At 41.2% G+C, this 23,916-nt stretch overlaps 1 protein-coding gene across 1 annotated transcript in view; it reads left to right on the plus strand.

The window, feature by feature from the left end:
• Positions 1-396: 396 nt before the first annotated feature.
• The window catches only part of PIP5K1B (phosphatidylinositol-4-phosphate 5-kinase type 1 beta), a 122,760-nt gene continuing 99,240 nt past the window's right edge, over positions 397-23,916 (plus strand). Inside the window, exon 1 of the mRNA XM_037373946.1 lies at positions 397-450. The gene's annotated coding sequence lies outside the window, so the exon portion shown is untranslated. The remainder of the gene's footprint in view (positions 451-23,916) is intronic.

The following is a 23,916-nucleotide window of genomic DNA, read 5'->3' on the forward strand; positions in this document are numbered from 1 at the left end:
GGCAAGGAAGCGAGCATGCGTGCGTCAGACAGGGACCCTTTGGTGCAGGCCGCCAGGCTGGGCTCCGCGGCTGGCCGAAGCAGAGTCCCTCCTTCAAACAGGGGCCAACAGGTGCTGTCACGCCTCAGCACACCACCCCCGCACGCAGCCCTCCGCCAGCCCTCGCAGCCTTGTCTCCTGGGGATCGAGGGCCACCAGCCGCCAGCCCTGGGGCCCCGCGGCGCTTCCACTAGCCCCCCGCGCCCGCAAACGCAGAGCCAGAGGCAGGCGGCGAGGCGGGGCACCGCCAGGGCTGCGGGCGGGAGGGGCGCACAGGCCGGGAGCGCCGCGCACGGCCCCGCCGCCTCGGCCCCGGGGCGGGCGGGAGCAGCCGGCCCACGGGCGGGGCCTGGGCCTCGGCCCGCCGCGCGGCGCCGCCCCCCCTCACGCCGCCACACACCGGTGCTGGAGGTAAGGGAGCTGCGGCGCGGCCGTGCGCGCGTGTCGGGGGCGGCGTTCCGGCCCCCCGCGCCGGCCTCGGGGGGCTCGGCGGGGGGCGCGGTGGGGACCGGAGGGCGGGGGGAGGCCTCCCGGCGGGCGGGGGACGCCTGGCTGGCGGCCGTCGCAGGCTGGCCGCGGGCACCCGCCGGGTGAGGCGGGTACATCCATACGTGCGGTGCCTCCGTGTTTTCCTGCCGTGTTACCCCCCGCCCCCGCTCCCCGGTGGGATGGGCGGTTTCGCCGCGTGGGGGGGGTGGGGGGTGTGAGCGGGAAGGGGTCTTGCTTCGGCGGGTGCAGTCCGTTTTTCGCCCGATTGTATTTTTAGGGCTCTGTGTGTGTGTGTGTTCTCCGCAAGGAGCGGGTCTGTGGGGGAAGCCGGGCGGCGTGGGGCTGAGGAGGGAGCGCTGGGGCTGGGGCAGGGGCAGGTGCCGGGCCGGGCGCGCCGGTCCCTGTCCGCGCTGGGCAGCCCCGCCTGCACCCGAGGCCGCGCCGGGGGCTGACAAAACGCCTCATTTCTGGGCTTTTTGCGTTTGTTTGGGGGGTGTGTGGGGCGGATTTTTCTGTGAACTTCAACGGACTTTTAGGTCTCTTAACTGTGGGATTGTAGCTTTTTTAAGGGAGAAGAAAACAAACCAACTCCGCAGCGTTGAGGGAGTTGTGAGGGTCGCCCCTGTGCCTGAGGCTGTCCCAGGGCTGAGGTGCGGCGGCTGGAGGAGCCCCTTGCGCGCGCGCAGCCCGCCCTGCCGGGGTCTCGTGGCGGCGGCCCCGGTGCCGCGGGGGGAGCGGGTCTGCACCGGGGCGGTTCTGTGCGGGTGGATTTCGCTGAATAGCGTCCGGCAGCGGGAAACTCAAAAATTACCTCTGAGTACCATAAAGTGGCCTTTCTAAAGTTGCATCGTTTCCAACACACCGTATGTCATCAGAGGTTTTGGGGGGTTTGTTGGTTGGGTTTTGTCTTCCTTCTTATATTTAATGCTGCGTCTTTAAAATAGAGCTATGGTACATGCTGTTGCTCTGGGAAAAACTTGGTGAGGATATTATGTTAGCTTTCCCAAAGGAAATGTAAATACACTTACATCATTTTGCTTCTAAAAGTGTATCACTTAAGGTGAAGAAACAGTGGCTTAGTTCTTTCTGTTTTGTTAGTTACGTGTTTGTGTGAATGTTTGAGCTGAGGTTTTGGTTGTATAAGGTGGAGGAGGGCTCAGATCAAAATTAAAAGTACAGAAACTCTTCTTAAAATGAACCTAACTGGCAGTTTGGGAATTAGTGAATGTATATTGTAGCACCTATGGGTTTTTATGTCTCAAATTTATAGGATGTTTATCCCATTCTTTCTTATGGTAGAGGTGCTTTTTAATAAAGTTCATTAAATGTTCTCTCAGAATTCTTTGATCTTCGAAGGAGAGAATACGTAGTCTGGTGAGTGCCTAATGTACTTTTAACTCTTAACTCTTTCAGAACCTAAAACCCATAAATAATTCTTAATTAATTATTATGTCACATCTCTTCATCCACCCAGATAATTCCATCTTTAATGTACTTTTTTGTCTTGTAGCCATCTCAGAATTGATTCATGGAAACCAAAATTGAACACAAGTATTTACACATTTTGTTTTTAATAGTCAGTTTCTGGTACTTAATATATTGAGGGAAAAATAAAATGTGATTTTAAAAATGTTCCTCTTCACTCATTTTACTGTGTTTTATCTCTTTCCTGGATTGTTCCCCTCCCCCAGTTAGATGAAACAGGGAATGGAAAATCATGTTCTAAGTTTAGGAATTGCTCCTTAAACCATTAAAAACAGCAGGAGGTTTCTTTCACTGAGTTCAGCTGGTGCTAGTTTAGGGCTGTTTATAGTCTTTAGTTATGTATTTAGGTCTTGATACTGGGAGAATTGAAACGTGCCTAAAAATAAGCATGTGCTTACGTGGTTTGTTGTAATAGTATGTGTTTGTGGAATGGTGTTGATTTTCTTTGTTTTGTTTCTTATCTAGGCTGTAGGTAGCTAAGGGATTTCCTTTTTTACTTTTGACACCAGCAGGCTGAGCTAGTAACTATAAAAAAAATATTTTTGTGGCTCATGTAATGTAGTCGATACAGTGTTCAAAACATGCCTAATGATTCTTGCAGCTCTGTGTGTACAGTGTTTACTGGCTGTGTGTTTATGGTCTGTGTAACCAAGGCATGTTAATTGTGTTGGTGTTCTTGGCTAGAAGCTTCTTAGGATAGAAGCTGACAACAGCCTTTACTTAGGACCTGTTCATAAGGTGCTGCCTCCCCTTCTTCTCCCAGCTCCTATTTGCTTTTAAGAGGAGGTAAGAGCTGGCACACCTTCTATGCTGTTTTCAGCACCCTGCAGGATACAGTGCTGTGCTAACAATTGCCGAGAGGCTGTCTAAGCATTTGTGTTACACAACAGTTGCAGAACGTATACTTGTTGGTGTTGCAGTGTGGTTACTTTGGTTACTTGATCTCCTATGACAAGGTGACCCACTTAGTGGATGAGGGAAAGGCTGTAGATGTTGTCTGCCTAGACTTTAGTAAAGCCTTTGACACTGTCTCCCACAGCATTCTCCTGGAGAAACTGGCTGCTCATGGCTTGGATGGGTGTACCCTGCACTGGGTAAAAAGCTGGCTGGATGGCCGCGCCCAGAGTGGTGGTGATGAACAGAGTTAAATCCAGTTGGTGGCCAGTCACAAGTGCAGTTTCCCAGGGCTCAGTACTGGGGCCAGTCCTGTTTAATGTCTTTATCAATGATCTGGATGAGGGGATCGAGTGCACCCTCAGTAAGTTTGCAGATGACACCAGGCTGGGGGGAGTGTTGCTGTCCTTAGGGCAGGCAGTCTGTGCAGAGGGACCTGGGCAGGCTGGAGCGATGGGCCGAGGCCATTCCTGTGAGGTTCAACAAGGCTCAGTGCCGGGTCCTGCCCTTGGGTCACAACAAGGCCATGTAATGCTGTAGGCTTGGGGAAGAGTAGCTGGAGGAAAAGGACCTGGGGGTATTGATTGACAGCCTGCTCAGCATAAGCCAGCAGTGTTCCCAGGTGGTCAAGGTCAACAGCATCCTGGCTTGATGAGAAATAGTGTGGCCAGTAGGACTAGGGAACTGATTGTCCCCCTGTACTTGGTGCTAGTGAGGCCACCTGTGTTCATTTTTGAGCCCCTCACTACAAGAAAGACATTGAGGTGCTGGAGTGTGTCCAGAAAAGGGCAATGAAGCTGGTGCAGGGTCTGGAGAGCAAGTCTTAGGAGGAGCAGCTGAAGGAACTGGGGTTGTTTAGCCTGAAGAAAAGGGGGCTCACAGGAGACCTTACCGCTCTGTACAACAACCTGCAAGGAGGTTGTAGGCAGGTGGGTGCTGGTCTCTTTTGCCAAGTAAAAGTGACAGGATGAGTGGAAACAGCCTCAAGTTGTATGAGGGTAGGTTTAGATTGGATATTAGGAAAAAATTTCTTCACTGAAAGGGTGGTCAAGCATTGGAACAGGCTGCCCAGGGAAGTGGTTGAGTGACCGTCCCTGGAGATAAAGACATGTAGGTGTGGCACTTGGGGACATGGTTTAATTGTGGATTTGGCAATGCTAGGTTAACATTTGGACTCAATGATTTTTTTTTTCCAACCTAAGAAATTCTGTGATTCTACTGCTGCTAATTATATGGTGCTATAGTTGAAATTTGTGTACTGTGGAAGTTAAAAAGCAAATTTCACTAATTGGGCAAAATGAAATGTGCACTTGGAAGCATATAGATGAACAGTTTGGTATTGGTATATGTTGTAATGTTCAAAACCCCATATTGCTTGGAACTGAATAGTAAACTCTGCAAAAATTTAGATGCAATGAAGTGCTTATCTAAATGAAGTCTTACTGACAGTGCTAAGCAGGGATTGGGAAGGCGGTCCTCATGCCTTTCCTGCCAACCAGTGTTAGGTAGAGCTTGGAACATTATTCATCATCTAGGTGTAATTTGTGTTTAAACCTATCTTATACTATATCTGCTTGTTGTGGGCCCACACCCCCGATATTCTGAATTTTATTTTCCCTAAATAGATCAAGTGTCTGATTTGTCATGGTGGATTCCTGCTGTCCAGGAATGGATCCTGGATCCAGGTGGATTCCTGATTATGAGGTCATGTGTCTTGTCTTATTCTTCAAGTTTGTACAGTCCAGAAAGAGCTTTTTTCCTTCTCTGCGAGGAATAAACTTCCAATTCCTCCCTCAATGAGCTGGAAATCCCAACTTTACCTTTGCTTTTCATTCTGCAGTTGTGAACTAGCAAACTATATCAGCCTGTTGTGAGGTACAATATCTACCATTTTATTGTTATTTCCTCCTTGCTGTAAAACTGGCTGTTTAATTTGTGATCAGTGAAGTAGGGGGAAGTTGCAGGTGTTGCAAGTGCCTTGTATACTTTCACCATTGTCCAGATGTTTTGTATTTTGAAATAGGAGCTTTTTAAAAACTACAAATTGTAGTAGGCTTGCGTTACTTTCTTCAGGATGTCACAGCTATGATCTGTATCATAATCAAGAAGTAATTTACTTGTAAGATTTTATGTGGTGCTGTGTACATGCACAGTCATAGGGTGCTTCTGTCTGGTAAAGCAGGTGCTGAATTATGGCCATTTTATTAACCGTGCTCATTTTTGTTGCTAGCACTTTTAGCTTGGGATTTGTGTCTTATGTGACTGCATGCCACCCAGCCAGCCCCCTGTGTTTGGTATCTTTTGGTTTATATGTGATCCTTGTTGCTGCAGTATTTCAAATTCTATAAATAGTCATATACCTTTTAAAACATCTCTTTGAGGCCAGTAACACCCATATTACACAATCAGGAGCTGAGACACAGAGGCTGAAAGATTCATCTAGTGCTGTGTAAGAAGTGCCCATCTGGAGGTCACAGCCCCGTGTTTATAAGATGATTTTTATCGTCTCTTAGCGGGGACCAGTTCACTGTGAATCATGAAGCTCATCCTATGAAAGAAGTACCAGGGATCTGGAATCAGGTTGTGCTTGGCTTGTTTTGTCTTACTCACAATTTAGTGTCCTTATAACTTACTGTGGTGGCGGTTTTCTGGCACATGAAGGTACAAATTGGAAAGCCTATCTTGGTGTCCTTTGACTAGAGCTGCTAGTTTATGATCGGATTATATTAAGTATAATGGACAGCAATACAAAGATGGTTCAATTACACAAATACTTAAAAAATTGAATACCATTCAACAGTAGAAATACTGTGTAATTTACAAATGCAGTTATGAAATCTTGTGCACAACTCCAGAAACATAGCTGTGCTGTTTGAACTGAAGGAAGCTGCTAGTGCTTAACTTTATGATTTGATGAGCAGTGCAGTTTAATGGGATGTTGCTTTCAGCACCAAAGGTGACTAAAAAATACTGCAACTGTTGTGGCAGTTTGCCACTTTTTTGACTGTGGTTGCACAACTATTGGTGAGGCTTTGTGATAATATCAGATCACTGAGCTGATCCAAGTTAAAAATAACTTTGCAAGAACAAAAGAAATTGGTGTGGAGGGCAGCTATTTTTCATCTGACTTTTAGCTGGTGCAATTTGCTGGTACAGCCGTTTGTGAGGTTGTGCTGTGGGGGTGTGTCAATAGCAGTGGGGAAGTGGAAGAGGATTGGAATTAGCACAGTGAGATCTGTTAGCTTCTTTTGCTCTTGGGAAAATAGTACATGAGATTGCTGTTGGCATTTCTGTAAAGAGAGAGAAACTTGTTTGCTTGGTTGTAACAGCAGGTGTCCCCATCATGTCCCGTCCGTATCAGTCCAAATTTGGCTTTCTGTGTCCATCAGGGCTTTTTCTCTCGTTGCCATGAGCTATTGCGTAGCAAAGCCCATGCTTGGACCTGTGTCTGCAAAGGGAGTGAATGGGCTGGATTCTCCTCAGGCTCTTTTGTACCCCAAACTTCCTGTCCATCTCTGTACGGAAAAGTAATTTGCTTTTTTCTCCTGCTGAGTTTGTTTTCATGAGAAGTTCTTGGCCTGCATACTGGTGTGAGTCAGCTAGATGCCAGGGGGTACATCCATGCAGCTAAATGATAGCTTAATTGTAGCAAGGGTGTGCCTGTCACTCTCTGGTCTCAGTGGTGTAGCTAGTCCCAGCAGCAGCAGCTGGGCAAGCAAGGAGATACCAAGACTGGCAAGCTGATGGGAGCCCCAGGTCTGTACCGGCACTGGTAGCTTGTGCTGGCCTCTGCCCTGTGTTAGTTTGCAGCTCTTGTTGGCTGGCTTGCGTACAAAGGTTTCCCAGTGCTGGAATGGCACTCCCATCTAGTTACAGAAACTCTTGTGAAGTCTTCTGCCGTTAGCCGCAAGACCATGAGAGCCAGCAAGCATTTCCTCTTAATTTGTTACAAACTGTTGTTTCTTCCCCAAATCAATGGTTGATTTTTTTTGTTGTTGTTGTTCATGGAGAGGATTAACTGCATGAGATGGTATGTCTCAAACTGCATTTGCTCATTACTGATGATTTGTGAGGCAAAAATAGGGTCACAGGCTGCATGTCACATGGCCTTAATTTTTTTTTTGCTTACTGGAGGTTTCTGCTGGTTTCTTGAGTGATTTGGAGGACAGTTTCTAATCTGTTGGCTTTTACAATTTAGGAAATGTGTTTTCTTTGTTTGGTTTTATTTTTCCCCAGCAAACTCAGTTGTTGGTAAACCATTCTAAGTGCTCAAGACCCAGAGAGATGGGGAGTAGCCAAGTTATTTCGGTAATGTAAAAATCCATTGCATCCACTGCTGCTGTCTCTCTCTAATTAGAAGATCAAAGAAAATACTTCTTTTGGGTCAAGATAGCAGTCTTCATGGTCATATACCTTCCCTAACCCGAACTGTGAAGTTGTAGGATTATTAAAAAGGAGTTTATAAATTCATGGGCTTCCTGTTACAGCTATAGATGGAAATCTTCAGACAGTGATTGAACTAAATTGAAAATTCTGGGATTCCTTGGATACTGCTAAGATAACTTTCTGCCTTGAAAGGTTCTACAGATGTTCTTTCCCTTTGTACCTAATTGAAGTCCTGGTTTTAATGTGTCATGAGTCAAAGCTTTTTGCCTGAGAGTAATGCAATGTTTGCATGAGACCGTGCCCAGGTTTACAGTGTGGCCATTAGCACTACATGGCTTGTTGGTGCTTCCTTCTCAGTAGGAAGGTGTGTGTCTGCCATGGTATGTCATTAGCTTTTCTGCCAGTCATTGATAACAGTAGGACAGTGACTGTTTTTTAACCTCGCGAAAAGAACCGAAAACATATCAGGTCAGAACACTGAACCTGATTTTCAGTAGTGCTGAGTTAAGTTTTTTAGAACTTGTTCTAAAATTACTTGTGTTGTTTGACATTCAGAGCTCCAGTAAGGGACGTGTCATGGACCTTTGTCTTTAGCAGTGCTTCTCTTGTTCTAATGTCTTAGACATTTGAGACAGCTTGTATACTGATCTGTTTGAATACACAAATAATTTTGTATGCGTAATTCTAAAAAAAAATACTACTTTTTCTGAGTGATCTTGTATAAGATCACTCAGAGCGCTGGATGAGTAGTCTGGAAAGAAAAAGGCACATGTGGCTTTTCTGGCATGGAAGAGCACACCATTAAGTCAAACTTGAGTACTCAGGTTCTGCCAAAACTGTTGTCTTTGCTTGATTCTGAGTGGCATGGAAGTCAGTATGGATGATCACATAACAGTGCATGAGGGCAGGTGCACACAGAAGCCTTTGAGGGACTGGTACCTTAGTCCTTTATTCCTCACTCAACCTTGCATGCACTTTGAGAAAAGATACTTTCACATTCAGAGTGGTAGTGGAAGCTCCTGGGAGGGAGGAGAGATGTCCCACCAATTTCAGTCACTCTCTTCAACACAGAAACAAAGAAAGTACTATGAAGAGGTTTTTGGCTAGGAAACAGAAAAGCTTTTCATGGGACTCCACAGCTTCTAATTTTGTTTTTAATACAAACATGATGATGTAACAAGTAATCTTGTTAAATAATGATACTTGTACATGTCATGTTATCAGGTTTTGTTTACACTTTTGCCAACTATTCACAGAATGCTACAGTAGGACTCTAAAGTATTGCAGATGGAGGGAACATTTTGTATGGAGGACAGGACAACAGGAAATGGCCTCGGGTTATGCTAGAGGAGACGGATGCGATATTAGGAAAAATTTCTTCACTGAAAGGATGGTCAGGCATTGGAACAGGCTGCCCAGGGAGGTGGTGGAATCGCCATCCCTGGAGGTGTTAAAAAAATGCATAGATGCTTAGTGCCATGGTTTAGTGGTGGTGGACTTGGCAGTCCTGGGTTAACAGCTGGAGTTGATCTCAAAGGTGCTTTTCCAACCTAAATGATTCTATGATTCTGTTTCTAACTGGCAATAGAAGTCTGAATTGGAACCTTACTTTGCTTCAAGGCTTTGCCGGTCTTTACGCTAGAAGTACTAGAAACTACTGGGTATGTGGATGAGTAAGGATCATAGTCTTTCATGATTGTTTTTTCCCTGGTGGTTAGAGTTCTGCTGAAATGTGTGGTGGTGATACAGAGATGTGGTACTGCTGGGACTACTTTAATTTTCAGTCATGTCAATATGGTGATTCTTAGCATACGCAGAAAGCAGAGATGGCATTGTCAAAGAAGCAATTTGATGTGTGATTTCTAGGCAGAAAAACAGACATAGAATGTTATTGCTTGGTGTGCAAGAAATAGAGCCCGAGTGAGATATTAAAAGTACCTAAAATTAAAACACAACTACCTCCGTAATTTTAAGATACCTTTTAAAAATCTGTTGTAACTAGAAAAAAGAATGAATTTAGGAAAAGCTTGAGGGACACAGATTCTGAAAAGGAAGAGTTTCAGACCTCTTCAATAAAATAATCCATAGTAATTCAGAAGGACCACTTAAATGGCAATGGGAATGGCATATTGGTTTTGTTTGGTTTGTGTAGGAATACATGCTAAAATGTTCACTGTTAAATTAACATTTCAGTTGTATGTTAAAAAAAAACAAACAGTTTTTCAGAGCCAGGAATAAAGAATGAGTAGCTTATAACCAACTATAAATAATTAGGGTAAGACGGTCCATTAATTGCTTCACATCTGAAATGTATTCTTAAGAGTGTTTTATTCAAAGTCTTATGCTTTAGTGTTTGGAAAAAGAAACTCCAACAGCAGGAGGAGTGTCCTACTTGTTAGGTCTCAAAATATTGCTTAAGTCTTGGAGTATTTAAACTGTCATCTTTGCTCAGTTCCAAGCCCTCTGTCTGCAATTATGTAGAACATGGGCAACTAATTTTGACCTATCTGTGTGGAAATGCTTTGTCTGCACATATTAAAACAGCAGATTCAGTGTACTGGGGTGTTCTCATGCAAAATAGTTAAGAAACATACCAGTACAGTGCCTAGCTAGATGGGATGTTTTTTAAGCTTGTCCCAATGCCTTTTTTTAGGGTTTACAAGGTTGTGTCTCTTCAGGTTACTATTGTGCTAGAGAACATACCAGTTTTTGTTGCATGTTGGTGTGTAACTAGGTGTGACTTCTGTCATTTGCATAGCAGTCTGAAGTGTTAATGCGGACAGGCAGACCCCACCTGGGACTGTCCACGCCGTTTGACCAGCTTTTCATAGCTGGGTGGCAAAACTGGAGTTTTTGAGCAGTGAATGAATACTTGGAGTCACCTACAGCCTGTAGAGCCTGCAATGAAGGCAGTGTTTCCCTCACCTATGTCTCCTTACCTCAGAAGACTAGGTGGTTATTATTATGTCAGCACAGGCCTTCCTGTTGTGCTCTAATTAGCCAAGAGTAAGCATACAAAGCTTCAGGATAAAAGAAGAAACACATTTGATGCCACTCCTCAGAGTTACTGTTTCTCAAACTGAGATTATTGCCTTCTGTTTGCAGCTGAACTGATCAATTAATTTCCTCTTTCTCCTCTTTCCAGTAAGTCATTAAACTAATTATTCCATTGTGAATTAGTACTCTTTTTTTTTTTTTTTCCTTTTCTGTATAGGCTTGGTTGTAAAGGGAGGTCTATAATGTGCACTCATCTCACTTTTAATTTTGAAAGATACTGTGCTTGCTATGGGAAGGCTGATTGTGTTGTAAGATGAATATACCTTGCAACAAGAAAGGAAATTGTAATTTCAGTGACTCAGCAATGTGCATTAACAGTATTTTCTTACTATATGAATAGTTAGAAATGTTATTTAGAAAGGAAGAGCGAGCCATGGTCTACTCTTATCTTTGGGGGATCCAGTTTCTGCATTTAGCTGGAGTTCCTTGGAGTCTGGACTCCATTGTACTGAAGTCCAAACAGGATGTCTTGCATGTTACTGACCTCTAAGTTGACTCTGACAAGCCTTTCAGTGTTTGAACCTACCCAGCTTCTTTCTGCTTCATGTGCTTTATGTCATAGAGGTGACAGGAGGTGTACAGGGTGGAAAATGCATTTGAAGATTGACATGTCAAGCTGACAGTCAAAGAGCAGTACCCTCTTTCCCTTAGTTTCTCCAGAGGAAGAGTTAAGGATCCCTACAGTAGTTTTATGCTGCAGAACTCATTTTTTGAACCTGCTCAAGAAAGATCACTGTGGTTTAATTGCATTTGTGACTTTGGTGCAGCCCCAAAGCAGTTGTGCATTGTAGGAGTATCCCATCTCATATTTTGGTGCTTGAATTTATTTACCTGTGATATAAGAATGATTATTTTTTAGCAGTTGTTTGATCTTATGTGGAGGCCAATTAACTAGTAGACAGCCATGAACATCTGTACAATTACTGAGTGCAGTTACCTTTAGCACTTGCTTTGACTCCTCCCAGTTTGTGCATACACATTGCGGAGTTTACCTGTCATTCAGAATTTCCCTTTGCATCTCACCACTTGTATTTGGGTTCCAAGTTTGGTCTGAAGTGATGATTTGTGGCCATAGAATGTTGAAACCTAACCAAGACCCTTTTGTGCAGTCCCACTGTTTGTGTTTCCTTTGTTAGTTTGCCACACAGGCTTCTCCACAGCCTCTCCCTCTGACACATGTAGAAGCTGAAGTGGTGACATCTGAGTCTGGGTATTCTTTGGACGAGCAAAGCAAGTCCATGCTAGGGGTAGGTGTGTGTATGTGTGTGCCCTGATGCAAGATTGAAACCGGGCTTCTGTCTGGCCACAGGCTGCCCATGTTTCTTTTAGGCTGGCAAAGACCTATCTAGTAGGTCTTTGTACGAGACCTGTACTAGTGGTCTTCCCAGTGGCAGCCTTGCTGGTGCCCTAAATCAGACTTGTGGCACAATGGTCTGGGCAGGTGTGCCACAGGACACAGCTGGCAGAGGGGAGACATCAGTGCAGTGTTGATGCAGGTGACTGATAGCGAGGAGACTTGCATCTGGGGTACATGTAACATATTAACTGTAAAGAACTGACGCACATATATAATCTCTGGCTGGTTTGGGTCTATGTTCAACTTACAAATGGATTGTGAAAGTCAACCGTGTTTCAAGGACTGCTTGATGCCTTTGGTCATGATCTGGTATTAGACAACGGAGTGTGGCCTTTCAAATTTCATTCTTCTCTCATCAGGTAAAAAAAATGGCTAAAGAACAAATATCTTTTATTAAAGTAAGCCATTTAGTGAGAACTGTAGTATTAAAAAAAATGCATCTGCATGTAATAAAAAAAAGCCTGTGTATAGGAAGCTAAGTTGCTTAACTTCATTATTTTAAATAATAATGTATATTGCTAGGTCATAATCTAACTTTGTGCATTTGTCTTTCAAAGGGGATATACTGTAGACTGATGTATTTATTTTTTTTCCCTCATGCTGAGGCAGGCTACCAAAACACTGCAGTGGTTTATTTCAGAAATACACACCACAGCAGTTAAGATAAGACTTCTTTAAAACTTTTTCTGTGTGCAGCATTATCGCAGCTCTTAAGCTGAACCTTGGCTATTTATGACTGCATACCTGTTCCAGGCTGCTTTTGTGATCAGAGAGGCCCTGGAAGTCAGTGGGAGACAGTAGTGTCAAGGTAGTTCATAGCTCTTTGCAAAACTCTAGGGCCTTTCTCCAAACTCTAGGGTTGGGAGGGGCTCAAGGAAGAGCTTAAATCTAAAATAGTCATGTTCAGTTTATTTTGGTCTGAAATTGTCTGGTTTATTTGTATGTTGTTCATACAGGTATTATAGAACTTTGAGTTGAATTTGTGCAGCTAAAAAATATTATCTGAAGTTCTCTCAATCTTCCAGTTTATTTGCACATGCAAGCATGATCTGCCTTTTTAATGTCTAGCGTATGTCTGATTTAATGTGCAATGTCAGGATAGCATGATTAGCTATAGCAGATATGAAAGCACACAAGTACATTTGTCTGTTTTGAATGGTTAAACTGAAGGCTAAAATGCCAGTTCTAATTTCAGCTGCCTTCAGTTGAAGCTAGGTGTGTAATAACAGACTGTGGTAGGAAGTAATTTACAAGTTGTTTGCTTGGTTTGGGTTTTTTTTGGTTACCTCATAACATTAGTGAAATAATTTAGTTTTGCTTTGCTACACTTGCAAATGATGATAAAGTGCATGATGAGAGGTGTGGCTTGTAAAAGTTGAGTCAAAAACAAAATGTGTGTTAGGATGTTGTTGTTGACTGCTGATGAGCAATGTCGTGATTTTTATGTAGACCTTCAAAGCAGAGAGAGTTTAACCTGAAACTTCAGGTCTAATTACAGGGATGGTATGTTTCTTTCAGGATTTTAACTTGTTTGTTGAAATGTAAACACTTTTCTCGGTGTTTGCAACACTGTAATGTTGTGCTAAAGCATCACAAAATATATGAAAACTGATAGAAATATATGTTATTATGAAGTAGTTTGAGGGGATAAGTAAGTAGGCATAGTGAAAAATGAGACTTAATTTTTTAATTCTCAATACTCTCTAGGGATATTAGTGATGAAACTGACTGGAATTTAGTAACTGCTTGGGTTAAAACTTTGTTGCAATAGCAACCACATTAAATATTTTGATGTTTGCTTGGAGTGCTCTTTTAGTATTGTTTATCTATGTTTTTATGCAGAATACACTTGAAACAGTGGGGACTTAAATTAAAGGCAGCAAAGCTGAGGCTGAAAAGGTTGGGATCAAACAGTTCTCGAGTTGGGTGTTTTTGTGATACTTCTGCTGATTGAAACAAGAAGCAGCTGTTGACACAGGGTGATGAAGGGTCAGAGTCTTTTTGTGGGACCTCAGAAATACTCAGTATGAGCAGGGATTCTGTTAATTTGTTGCTTCCACCTATGAATGGTAAATGATACTGGAAAATGCTTTGCAAACTCTGAAAAATACCATATTTTTGTGAGAATGGTAGTATGTCAGTGAGGTACTGGGCGATGGGATTTGCAGGAGCACCTCCAGACTTGGAAGGGGGCTAAATAAAATTCTTCAGTGGCTTTCTTACACCTTCTATGAGGTTTGCTGGATACTGTGTCTTTGCCATTAAAATTAAATGTAAAGTTACAAACACAAATTTGTAAAGCACACCTGATGCGGCTTTGCATTTTATTGAAGAATTGAAGCTAGCTGGTATGTGGAAATCAGTAATTCAGCAAGCTGCAGCTGTTTTTTGTAACCTCAGTTCTGGTTGTGTAGATTTGTTGTATAAGGCACTGAAGGTAAAAACACTTCATGAAGTTCAGTATAGAAGTCCTAGGCTAAGTAAGTTTTTACTTATTATTAAAAGCTTGCACTTAGATTGTGAAGTTCAACTCAATACACTGCAAGAAGCTGTCATTTAAAAAGCTGGGATATGAAGAGAAAATGAGGGCTCACCGCATGAGAGCTGTTGAGTCTCTGGAGTTTGTCTGGAGGAAGTGAAGGATGCAAAGGTTCAGCTCTTTATGTGAGAGACTCTTAAGGATGAAGCAAAAAATGTTTAAGGGATGTATCTTTAAGGGCTAACTGAAAAAAAGAAAAAATGCAGCGTACTGAGTATAAGAAAGGGTAACATCTCATGGTGAGTGTCCCGTCCATGTTGTGTGTTTCCTGTGCTTTGTCACTGTATCGCAGTAGAGTGTGATATCTGTCTGTGTGCATGGTAAGCAAATGCAGGCTGTGAAACTGCTTGTGCTGTAGGGTTTCTAAGAAAATCCAGCAGCATGCAGAGTCAAATTTGACTCTGAAGCATCCATGTTATTTAATGGACCTTGATATTGTGTTTCATGCTGTATATGCTATTAGGTGACTTTTTATTTGTGCCTGTAAAGTATTGGAATATATTCTATTCTGCCATACATGTTCTGTGGACCCATGACGTTGTATGCATGTAACTGAGAGTCAGACTTGGCATTTACTGAACAGCAAAGCCAGCAGTAATGTTGGGAAGTTAGAAGATCGTTCTTGATCCTTCCATCTGTTCACATATGTTATCTTCAAGGGAATAGAGCTCTGCAGCAAAGGCAAACATTTCAGTGAATTAAACCTTCACACAGTGAACTATTATTTTAGATGGGTGAAAATGCTATTAAATGTAGAGAGGGAAAAAATAATACCATTTATTCCAGTTTTAACTGTTGTGCTGATCGCAGAAAACAAAGGCAGGTGACAACATAGCAAAAGCCAGCTAGCAAGGAATAGAACTCTGTGTAGCCTGGGAATGGTATTTGTGAGATTACTTTATCTCAAATATGTTACTTTCTGGTGAGTTACCACCAAAGATGATTAATAAGGTATTTAAAAATCTGTGTATAGGGGCAAACTGTATCCCCAGGTATCTGGGTTTCACCGGGAAGAGGAATTCCCATTCTTGTTCAGCCAGAGGATTGGTTTGTATGTGGTTCATGAAACATGGTTGGTGCTGCAGCTCCTGTACCTCCTATTGACAAGGAACTTTCTTTTTTTGTGTAGAAAGATTGTACAGCCTCAGATTGGCAGTAATTGACAGCAAGTTCAGCTAAACAAGGACTTAAACAAATGCGTCACAAAGTAATTTGTTCAATTGCTATGATAAAAGATACAGAGATTTGGAAGCCAGGAGTCACTCAGATCTAATACTATGTTGCAGTGCCACACAGTAAATTTATAAATTATTTTGAATACAGTGTAAAACTAAGTTAAAAACAATTCCTTTTTATGAAAAGTCACAGACTTCCAACATCCACTGTAGTACTGGAGAGAAGACCTGTTAATCACTGATCCATAATTGATATTATGCAATGATTTTAATAAATAGTCATATATTTGCTTTGCTATTCTTTGTATTTCAGATATCATAAGAACATACCTTCTCATATATGAGTGTACCTTCATTATGTAGTAAAAAAATCAGTTTCCTAACATTTTAGATACTCTTTTTCAGTAAAAAAAAATCTATCTTTTTTAGTATAAAATATTTATATGGGAACAAATTATTCTGTTTCACAGTTCTGATGTTACATTTGGTTGAGGGTATTTTGTAGTTTGTCACTGCATGTTAGCAAGAAATTGTATTTTATAACCCTTTGTGTGTGTTTATTGCATGTACAGTATACATATGTATAACATCTTCATAATACAACGGAATTGTGTAATATGTAGACATTATATATATATGTATATAAATTGTATATACATATATAAAAACATTCTTCAGCTTACTTCTGAAGGTCCTTTCTGGACTCAGGAAGGGTTTATGCTGTATTTCTTTTCACCCTAATATGCCTGCCTATGGCATAAATACATGCTTTTACAGAGATGAAAAGCATACGATAGTTTTGTATGTTTTGCAAAGTCTGCTTTAAATAGCAATATTCATAGATTCAAGTTTGTCTCTAGTAAAAAGGAAGCGATGACAGTAAGTTTGTGAATACTTACGGTATAGTTTTTACTGTCTTGAATTACATTATGGAAGGGAAAAAGGACTGCTGAGGGGGTAATTTCAAGCTACAATTCCTTTGAAAATGTAGGAGTGATTAAGGAGGCTTTTTTCCCACCAGTTTTGTGTTGGCCTTGTAAGAACTTGAGCACATCTTGGATGATTTCATAGTTTTGAACATAGAAACTTCACAGTTTGTTTAGACTATAGACATCTGTACTATCGTCCACATGGGTGTGTCTCATCCTACTTGTCCCACTGCTCTAAGGAAATCTAGAAGATATTTTATAAGATGCATAGGGCCTTCTTAAAGTTGTAACTCAAGAGTTTCTTGTAAGCTGGTTGGAATTCTGACGTATTTGTTTTGCAACTCAGACACTGGAATTGAAAAATACTCTTTCAGGTCACACTGTGAAAGTGTTAACAGAGAGTTGCTGTGCAGGCATGAAAGCAGTAAGCATTATCTTTTGAGGTGTTCTTAGCTGTCAAGCAAAGTGGGCAAAGCTGTATCCAGGTGCTTGCAAACACTGGTGTTTAAGCCTTGAGCTGCTTGGCCAGAAGAGTTTATGCTAAGGGAAAAAAGAATTAAGGTAGAAAATGTTTCCCAGGTCTCTTGCCACCTAAGTTTCAAGAAGTGTAGTGTAGCCCATTATAACATTTGAAAATGTGCAGAAATATGCTTCCTGCCACCTTTAGTCAGTGGCCAGGATAATGTGTAAAATCCAGGACCTGTAGCAGCTGGTTTCCTGCTGATGGTTGGTGAGAATTTGTTTTTCCTGACAGAGAGAGGAGAAGGCTAAAGTCTGACAGGGAATTCAGTCTGGTCTCCTTTTTGGATGCTGAAAGTTCACAAGGCACTTATGTCCAGCTTTTTTTACAATCCAGAACTTTTCTGAAGTGGTACACTTCCAGTTCATGAACTGAAGTATGGATACTTGAGGGAATTGGGTGTGTGGGTGTTTATAGGGTCTTCTTGCCCCTCTCTGTTCTTCCAGCAAAGGGGTTGAACAGGTTGTATGCTTACCTGTTGCTCTGCTGACTGGTCTGTAAATTGTAGTGCCAGTAAATTGGAGAAGACTTACAGATTATTCTTGCCATCTACCTGTGAAGTTAGACAACATGTCAGTTTAATGAAAAACTGAAGCAAACTAAGGATGGGGGAGAACAATGCCCTAGAATAACAAGCTGGTTTATTTTCAGTAAAGCCTGTGCTGTCATCTCACTTATCTTCAACCCTCCCCAGTTGGTGCAGACCACAGTGCAGACTGCAAGCAGGTATTTGTCTGGTAATGTGTATGATTTTGGCAGCGAGTAGTAACCAACAAAATAAAGAAAAATGAAGGTTTTTGTTCCTTCATGGTGTTTCAAGAAGCATGTTCAGCTCCTGAAATCATTAGAACAAGTGTACTTAAAGCTTCAAAATATACTGTTTTCATACAGGGCTGTAAGAAATGAGCTGCTTTTGTCAGTTTAAATATTCCTCCTGTGTGCTTACTGCTGCTGTCTGGTAAAAAGTGATACAGGTTAGCCCTGTCTGGACCTACAACATATTTCAGATGCAGCCTCCAGGACCTCATATTTTTTTCAGCTGTTCAAAACCATGTATCTTAAACCCAGAACCTTGTTTTGAGTCCGTGCTACAAGCAGCTTCAAAAACTTTTTCAACAAAAAATAATTTTTAAAAGTGTTTTCATGTGAGGTAGCTCCAGTTTTCTTTCTCAAGGTGTTTCCTGATTTATCAGAGATGAAGAGCGTGTTGTAGGGTTGTGTGCTGTTGGTAACTCATGCAGATCGTTTGACAAGAAAGAGTTTTAGTAGTGGAATATCTTAGAGGAGTGAGAAGGTACCAGGTTGCAGGTGGTGGATGAAAAGAGGTTCCATTTTCTAAGCTGTTGCAAGACCGCACTTTTTTTTTCTCTTGACTTCACTGTAGTAGGATGCATTCATAAGTCACCTGCCTTCACTGTAGCAAGGTAATCTTCTGGAGTGATGGACCTACCTCTCCTGTCTTTTTTTTCTTTTTCTTTCTTCATGTTTTCCTTAGCCTCTTGAGTTTGTATAACATACTTTCTTGAGATGTCATTTAAAGAGATCTCTGTAGCCTGGCTCTTGTGTTAGATGTGAAATATATTGGGCTTTCACTATACATGCCCTAAATTGAGGGTGAAGAGGGGCACTATATATGTAAGAATAAATGCTAGTTTTGCTTAGGTATACATAAAGATATATAATAAAAGTAACTTTTACGAAGAATGATGACGTCTGAATTCTGTAAGACTCGATGACACTGAATTGATAATACTTTATTGTGTTCTTAATAACTAATGAAACAAAATTGAGATGTGTATTTACCAACAATGGTGATATATTATGGAGTGGAAAATAAGAGGCCCATGGAAAGTTCACAACTTCAAACTTCAGATCTTTCTTCTCTTTTAATGGGCATCTTGATGAAATGTGAATATGCTACTGTTCAAGGCAGCCTATAATTGGCTACTACTTGGTATTGTAACAGTGCTTTTTAGAAGGAAACTAGGTAACTTTTTTTCTGTATGTTTAGGCCTGATTCTCCCAGAACACTTATAATCCTGTCAGTGCCCCTGTCCTCTTACCCTTTTTTTTTTTAATGTAAATATTTTTTTGGTGCCATAAACTTGCTATAACTATCCCACCTTCCTGACTGGAACAAAATTTTCAGGTTAGTATTTTTATTACAGGTCATTCCAAGTTCTAAATGAAGTTTAAAGGAATCTAAATGAATCTTAAAATCACCCTGTTCCCAGTATCTGCAGTTACTTTGATATAAGTATATTCAAATAAAATTAGATATCAAATAAATATATTTTTAATTGAATATACATGTTTAGCAAAATGTGTTCTGAAATACAATCTAAGTGGGTTATCTCTCTGGAGAGTACAGGGACATAGAAGCATCTCCTAAAATTGTAGTTATTAATGCTTATGTCCCATCAAATAGCTGTTAGAAATACAGATGTCAGTTGAACAGTGAAGCAATCTTCAGCTACCTGTGTCTGTCTTTTTTTTGATTGATTGATTTTAAGTTCATGAATATTACAGAATTCCTTGAAACGGGAAATTAGGTAAATTGCACCCTGTATATACTGCAAGATTTTTTCCACTTAGGAAAAAACCCATTAACATGCATTAGATCTTCTGTGGACCATTAGCACTTAATGTAAATAGACAAGTAAAACCTCTTATGCAGCATTTATCTTAAAGTCTTTAACTTGAAAGGTAGTGTGCTGTGCTCTTTGTTGCTGGTCTTGTAAGTGGTAACCCAGCTGAAACTCATATCTTAAAAATTAATGAAGCAGAAATGGATATCTGAAAAATCAAACTAAGAGAGGGAAACTGATAAGGCAGTTTTTTCTCAAACGTACCAACAGAATTAACAAATACATGTATAGTAGGGGGAGGGGGGGGGGGGAAGTTTCAGATACTATTTTTGAAGCCATTCCCTATTATACAAAAGTTTAAGGGTCTGAAGGAGTGAAACCACCATTCTGCTAAAGTCGCAGTGCAGGTGGTCAAGTCAGGTGCCCTCTGCAAATTCAGTGATTCTGGATTGTTCAGAACACACTTTAATTTTGGCAATCCAGCTTCTTTCAAAGCAGAGTCAAAACAGGCAATAGTAACAGTAATGGCACTTTTCAAATACAGCTGATCTTTGCAGTAATGTGGCTTGTATTTCTGTTTTTTGGAGTTGAGGAGTAAGGAGAGTGGCAGGAGTGTTACAAAGTGCATATGCAAAGGAAATAAGGATGTGAGACACTACTTGCATAAATACAGTCAGACTTCCAAAAAGACTTACCTTTTTGTGCTGTGGGCTCCAGTTCTTGGCTATCTAACTAAAATACAGGCTCTTTTCCTGAGATGGGCCTGTTTCTTATCTGAAGATGCAGTTGTTGATGACATAATATGTGAGAATTTCACATTAAAGGGAAGTTTCACGTGCAAGCCTGTCTTTATACTTAGAACTAACAGAAGCATTCCAGCATTCCCTTTTAGTCTACTCTGAACTGTAGAATTTCAAGAGGGGATGTTTTGTGGTTTCCTGTTCATTGTTTCCTTGGGATTCATTTTGCTGTTCCTGTTCTGTGTAGATACTTCTGCAGCTATTGCAGTAAAGGTGAGGGTTTTTTTTCAGTTTGTGACATAGAGATACCTTCATTTTATTTTTTTTTAAACAGGGCCTAGTTCTGCAAGCAGCTAAGCATCAGAGTAATCTTACTAAGACTATAATGATGCAGCAACCAAGGAAGACACATTTCTTCAGAAAAAATACTGCTTCTCTTACTTTTGAGCCACCTTTTGTGATACTTAAACTTCTTCCTAATTATTTTATAAATGTTTTCCAGAAAAACACCTCAGGGTAGTGGATGTGGACTTTTTGTCATTCACTTAGTCTTGGCATATCATTGCATTTTTGCAAATACTACAGGCCTACAGAAATAATGATGCATGGTGCCAAGTGATAGGAGGAGACTATTGGGAAGAGTGTGCAATAACAAAGGGTGTAAGAATGTAGTGGGGAAGCTTGCTCATACAGGATAGCACATACTGCAGCATACAGATGAAATGATGTTGATTTAATGAACTTCAAAGGCAGTTCTTGGACTCATCTCGAATCTAACACTGATAAAATGATGCGTTCTGCAAAAAGTCTGCTCAGAATGTATTTATGGACTGTCTTCATGTTTAAAAATATTAATAAATTGCATTTGACACAGGGTTTTGGGGGTGGGGAAAAAATCGTGCTGTCAAACATGTTTTCCTGGTACGAGTTTTCTAACAATGAGCTGAATAATGGGAAAACCAAATGTGTTTCAAGTTATCATGACAGCATTAGTATTTGGAGATTAAGCTAGCTAATTATCTAGCAGGAGTGTGGATCAGTTGATGAAAAGGTAGTCCAGATGCTGAATAGGAAACAGCGCTCTGAAAAATCACCATTTAGTGATTTCAGTGAGCACATGTAAGAACAAGCCTGATGAATGACCTGTCTGTAGCTAGGAATTTTATCATTGTGTCCAGGATGAGGCGCCGTGAAAGAGATTCAGGCTTCTGCATGGTGTCTGCTCTTCTGTGGGATAAGGAACAGAGGCTTCAGACACTGCATGTTGAGCACAGTGCCTCATGTTCAGGCCTTGCAACAGAGTGTGGCTGAGGTCTGTGCAAAAAATACAAGATGTGGGCTCCTATTGTTATAAATCACTATAATAAAATTCACACATGAATGCTATTTGTTGAAATCATGGCCATGAGATGTAAGTGCAGGTAAATCACAAAAGTGTTGTCCTGTATTTCTCTCTTGGGGCCCATAGTTAAACTTGTACGTGACTTAGAAGAAAAGCAATACTATACATACAACATTTACATTCTCTGTTCTCTTTAATCTGTGACCTATTTTGCATGGTATAATGACAGAGGAAAAGAAAGGGTGCATGAGGCCTAGACATCTGTGGTAAAGGCTCTCTGTTATCAAAAAACAGGTTGCAGAAGTAGCTTCAGTAATTTGAGCCTTTTCTGGTTTATTGTGCTTTCTCTTCTCATCTCCATTAGCCTAATTTTGGCCTCTGATAACAGAGGTGGGAAAGGAGCTGTAACACATTGTCTTTGTTCAGTTTGCAAGAACAGTGTAACACGGAACTTTTGTAAAGTAAGTGCAAGCTCACATCTTGCTCCTTTGACTGCTTCCCTTAGCTCAAGGGTTCCTTTTGTAACCATCAGGTGATCCCGCACAGTGGATATACAAGCAAAAAGTCTTTTCTGCATGCAAATGTTACTTTCTGCTACAGACGGTTGTGCACCTAGAATTCCAATTCTGACTTTTTTTTTTGTGGTAAAGCACCATTTGGAGGGTCATCACAAATAGTAATGCAACCTTGGTTGCTTGACAAGGTTTTAAAATTGGCTTTACCAGCATCTCCTACTAAAGATGAATGAATGTATTTGGAATAACTGTGCAGCAGGGTGTTTCCCACTGTTGACAGTATGTACTGTGAACAATGGTAGTAGTGTTTAATATCTTGCTGAATTCTTTAGTATATTTGTTTGCTTTTGTAAAGGTTTTGTCTGGTTATTAAGCTGTAGAACTGAAGCATTACCTCCTGTTGCTCTGATTTCCTGGTACTGGAATTCTTTGTATGGTTGCTTTTCTTTTAGCCAAAATTATGCATATGGGTAACAGTTTAGGCTAATCCATCTGCAAATACTGCTGTACTTGGTGTATTCCTCACAGAGATACCTCAGACTGTGCAGTGGCTAAAGGAGACATATATATGGTGGTTGGTTGGGTTTGTTTTTTTCCTTAATCAAAAGAATCACAGCAGAAAAGGATGTAAAGTATATCTAAAGTGTGTCTTGAAGCCAGTGCTACTCAATTGCCTACTGAGAGGTTAGGAGGCTTGATAATAGGCATGTGAAGAGTTTTTGAGAGATGTGTGTAGAACTCTGTTTCTTTTCTGTTTTGGCTGTCTGAAACTGCAACTGTTTTTCCTAACAGCAATGTGCCTGTCACGAGAGGTGCCAACTAAAAATCCTGTTTAAGAGTTTGGGATTGCATTGTTACACACTGATGTGCACAGCTAAGGCTAACAAAAATCACGTCTCGCGCAGGTTCACCACCTGCAGGTTGGTACCAAGTAGTAGAAGAAACATCAAAAAAAGAGTGTGTGTGTGTATATGTATATATAATTTTTCACTGAATGTGAAGGCTAAATTTCTCTCTGTAGTTTCTGGTCCACCTAGTAATAGTTTGTGGAAAATATCTGAAAGTGATGAAGCCAAAGCAGGACAATCCTTTCTTTTCACAGTAGTTTGGTGTGAGCAAAAGTGATATATTGTAGCAAGCTGCTCAGGTCTGCTGACCCCATGACAGGCTTCCGCACAAACCTGTTCTGGTTTGTTTGCACAGCCCTCCTCCAGTGGTCCTTTGCAGATCTCTTTAAGCTTTTCTGCAGCATGGGAGCAAACTGCAGTGCTTGCCTCTGCAGCTAAGCTGTGCTGCCTTTGGGTTTGGCTATGGTTGATTTGTTTTGATCTGTCTCCTTGATCTTGACCATGGATTGATGGCATCTTGTATAGGTAGGAGTTGCCTGACAACAGGCAAATGGTGCAGGACTCAATTTCTCAAACCCTTTCTGCAAGATAAATGTATGTATTGGTGCTTCACCGTGAACTGACCTTTCTGTATGCTGGGACAAAAATACTTGTGTTGTCTTGGAGGTAAAAATCAAGTTTGTTTTCTTTACTTTCTTCCCTACAACATAACTTTATCAGCTGATTATTTTTTTATTATTTTTTTCCCCTTCTCTGAGTATCCTTTTGACTGTTCTAAGTTAATGGCACGGAATGCCTGTCTTTAATAGATCAAAGCAGAAAGCCTTTCCCGTCTGTTTATTTCCTAACATGTATTTCCCTTCTGCTTTGTCTTCCTTGATCTTGATGTGCTGTTGCTTCCCATTCCTCTTTTCCTTCCAGTTCAATTGTGCAATCTCTTGCTGAGTTTCTCCCTCCCCTTCTTACCTATTTTTCTCTCTCTTTTTTTTTTTCTTTCTTTGTTCCCCATCCCA

This window comes from Falco rusticolus, chromosome Z, assembly GCF_015220075.1.
Source record: "Falco rusticolus isolate bFalRus1 chromosome Z, bFalRus1.pri, whole genome shotgun sequence".
Lineage (NCBI taxonomy): Eukaryota > Metazoa > Chordata > Aves > Falconiformes > Falconidae > Falco > Falco rusticolus.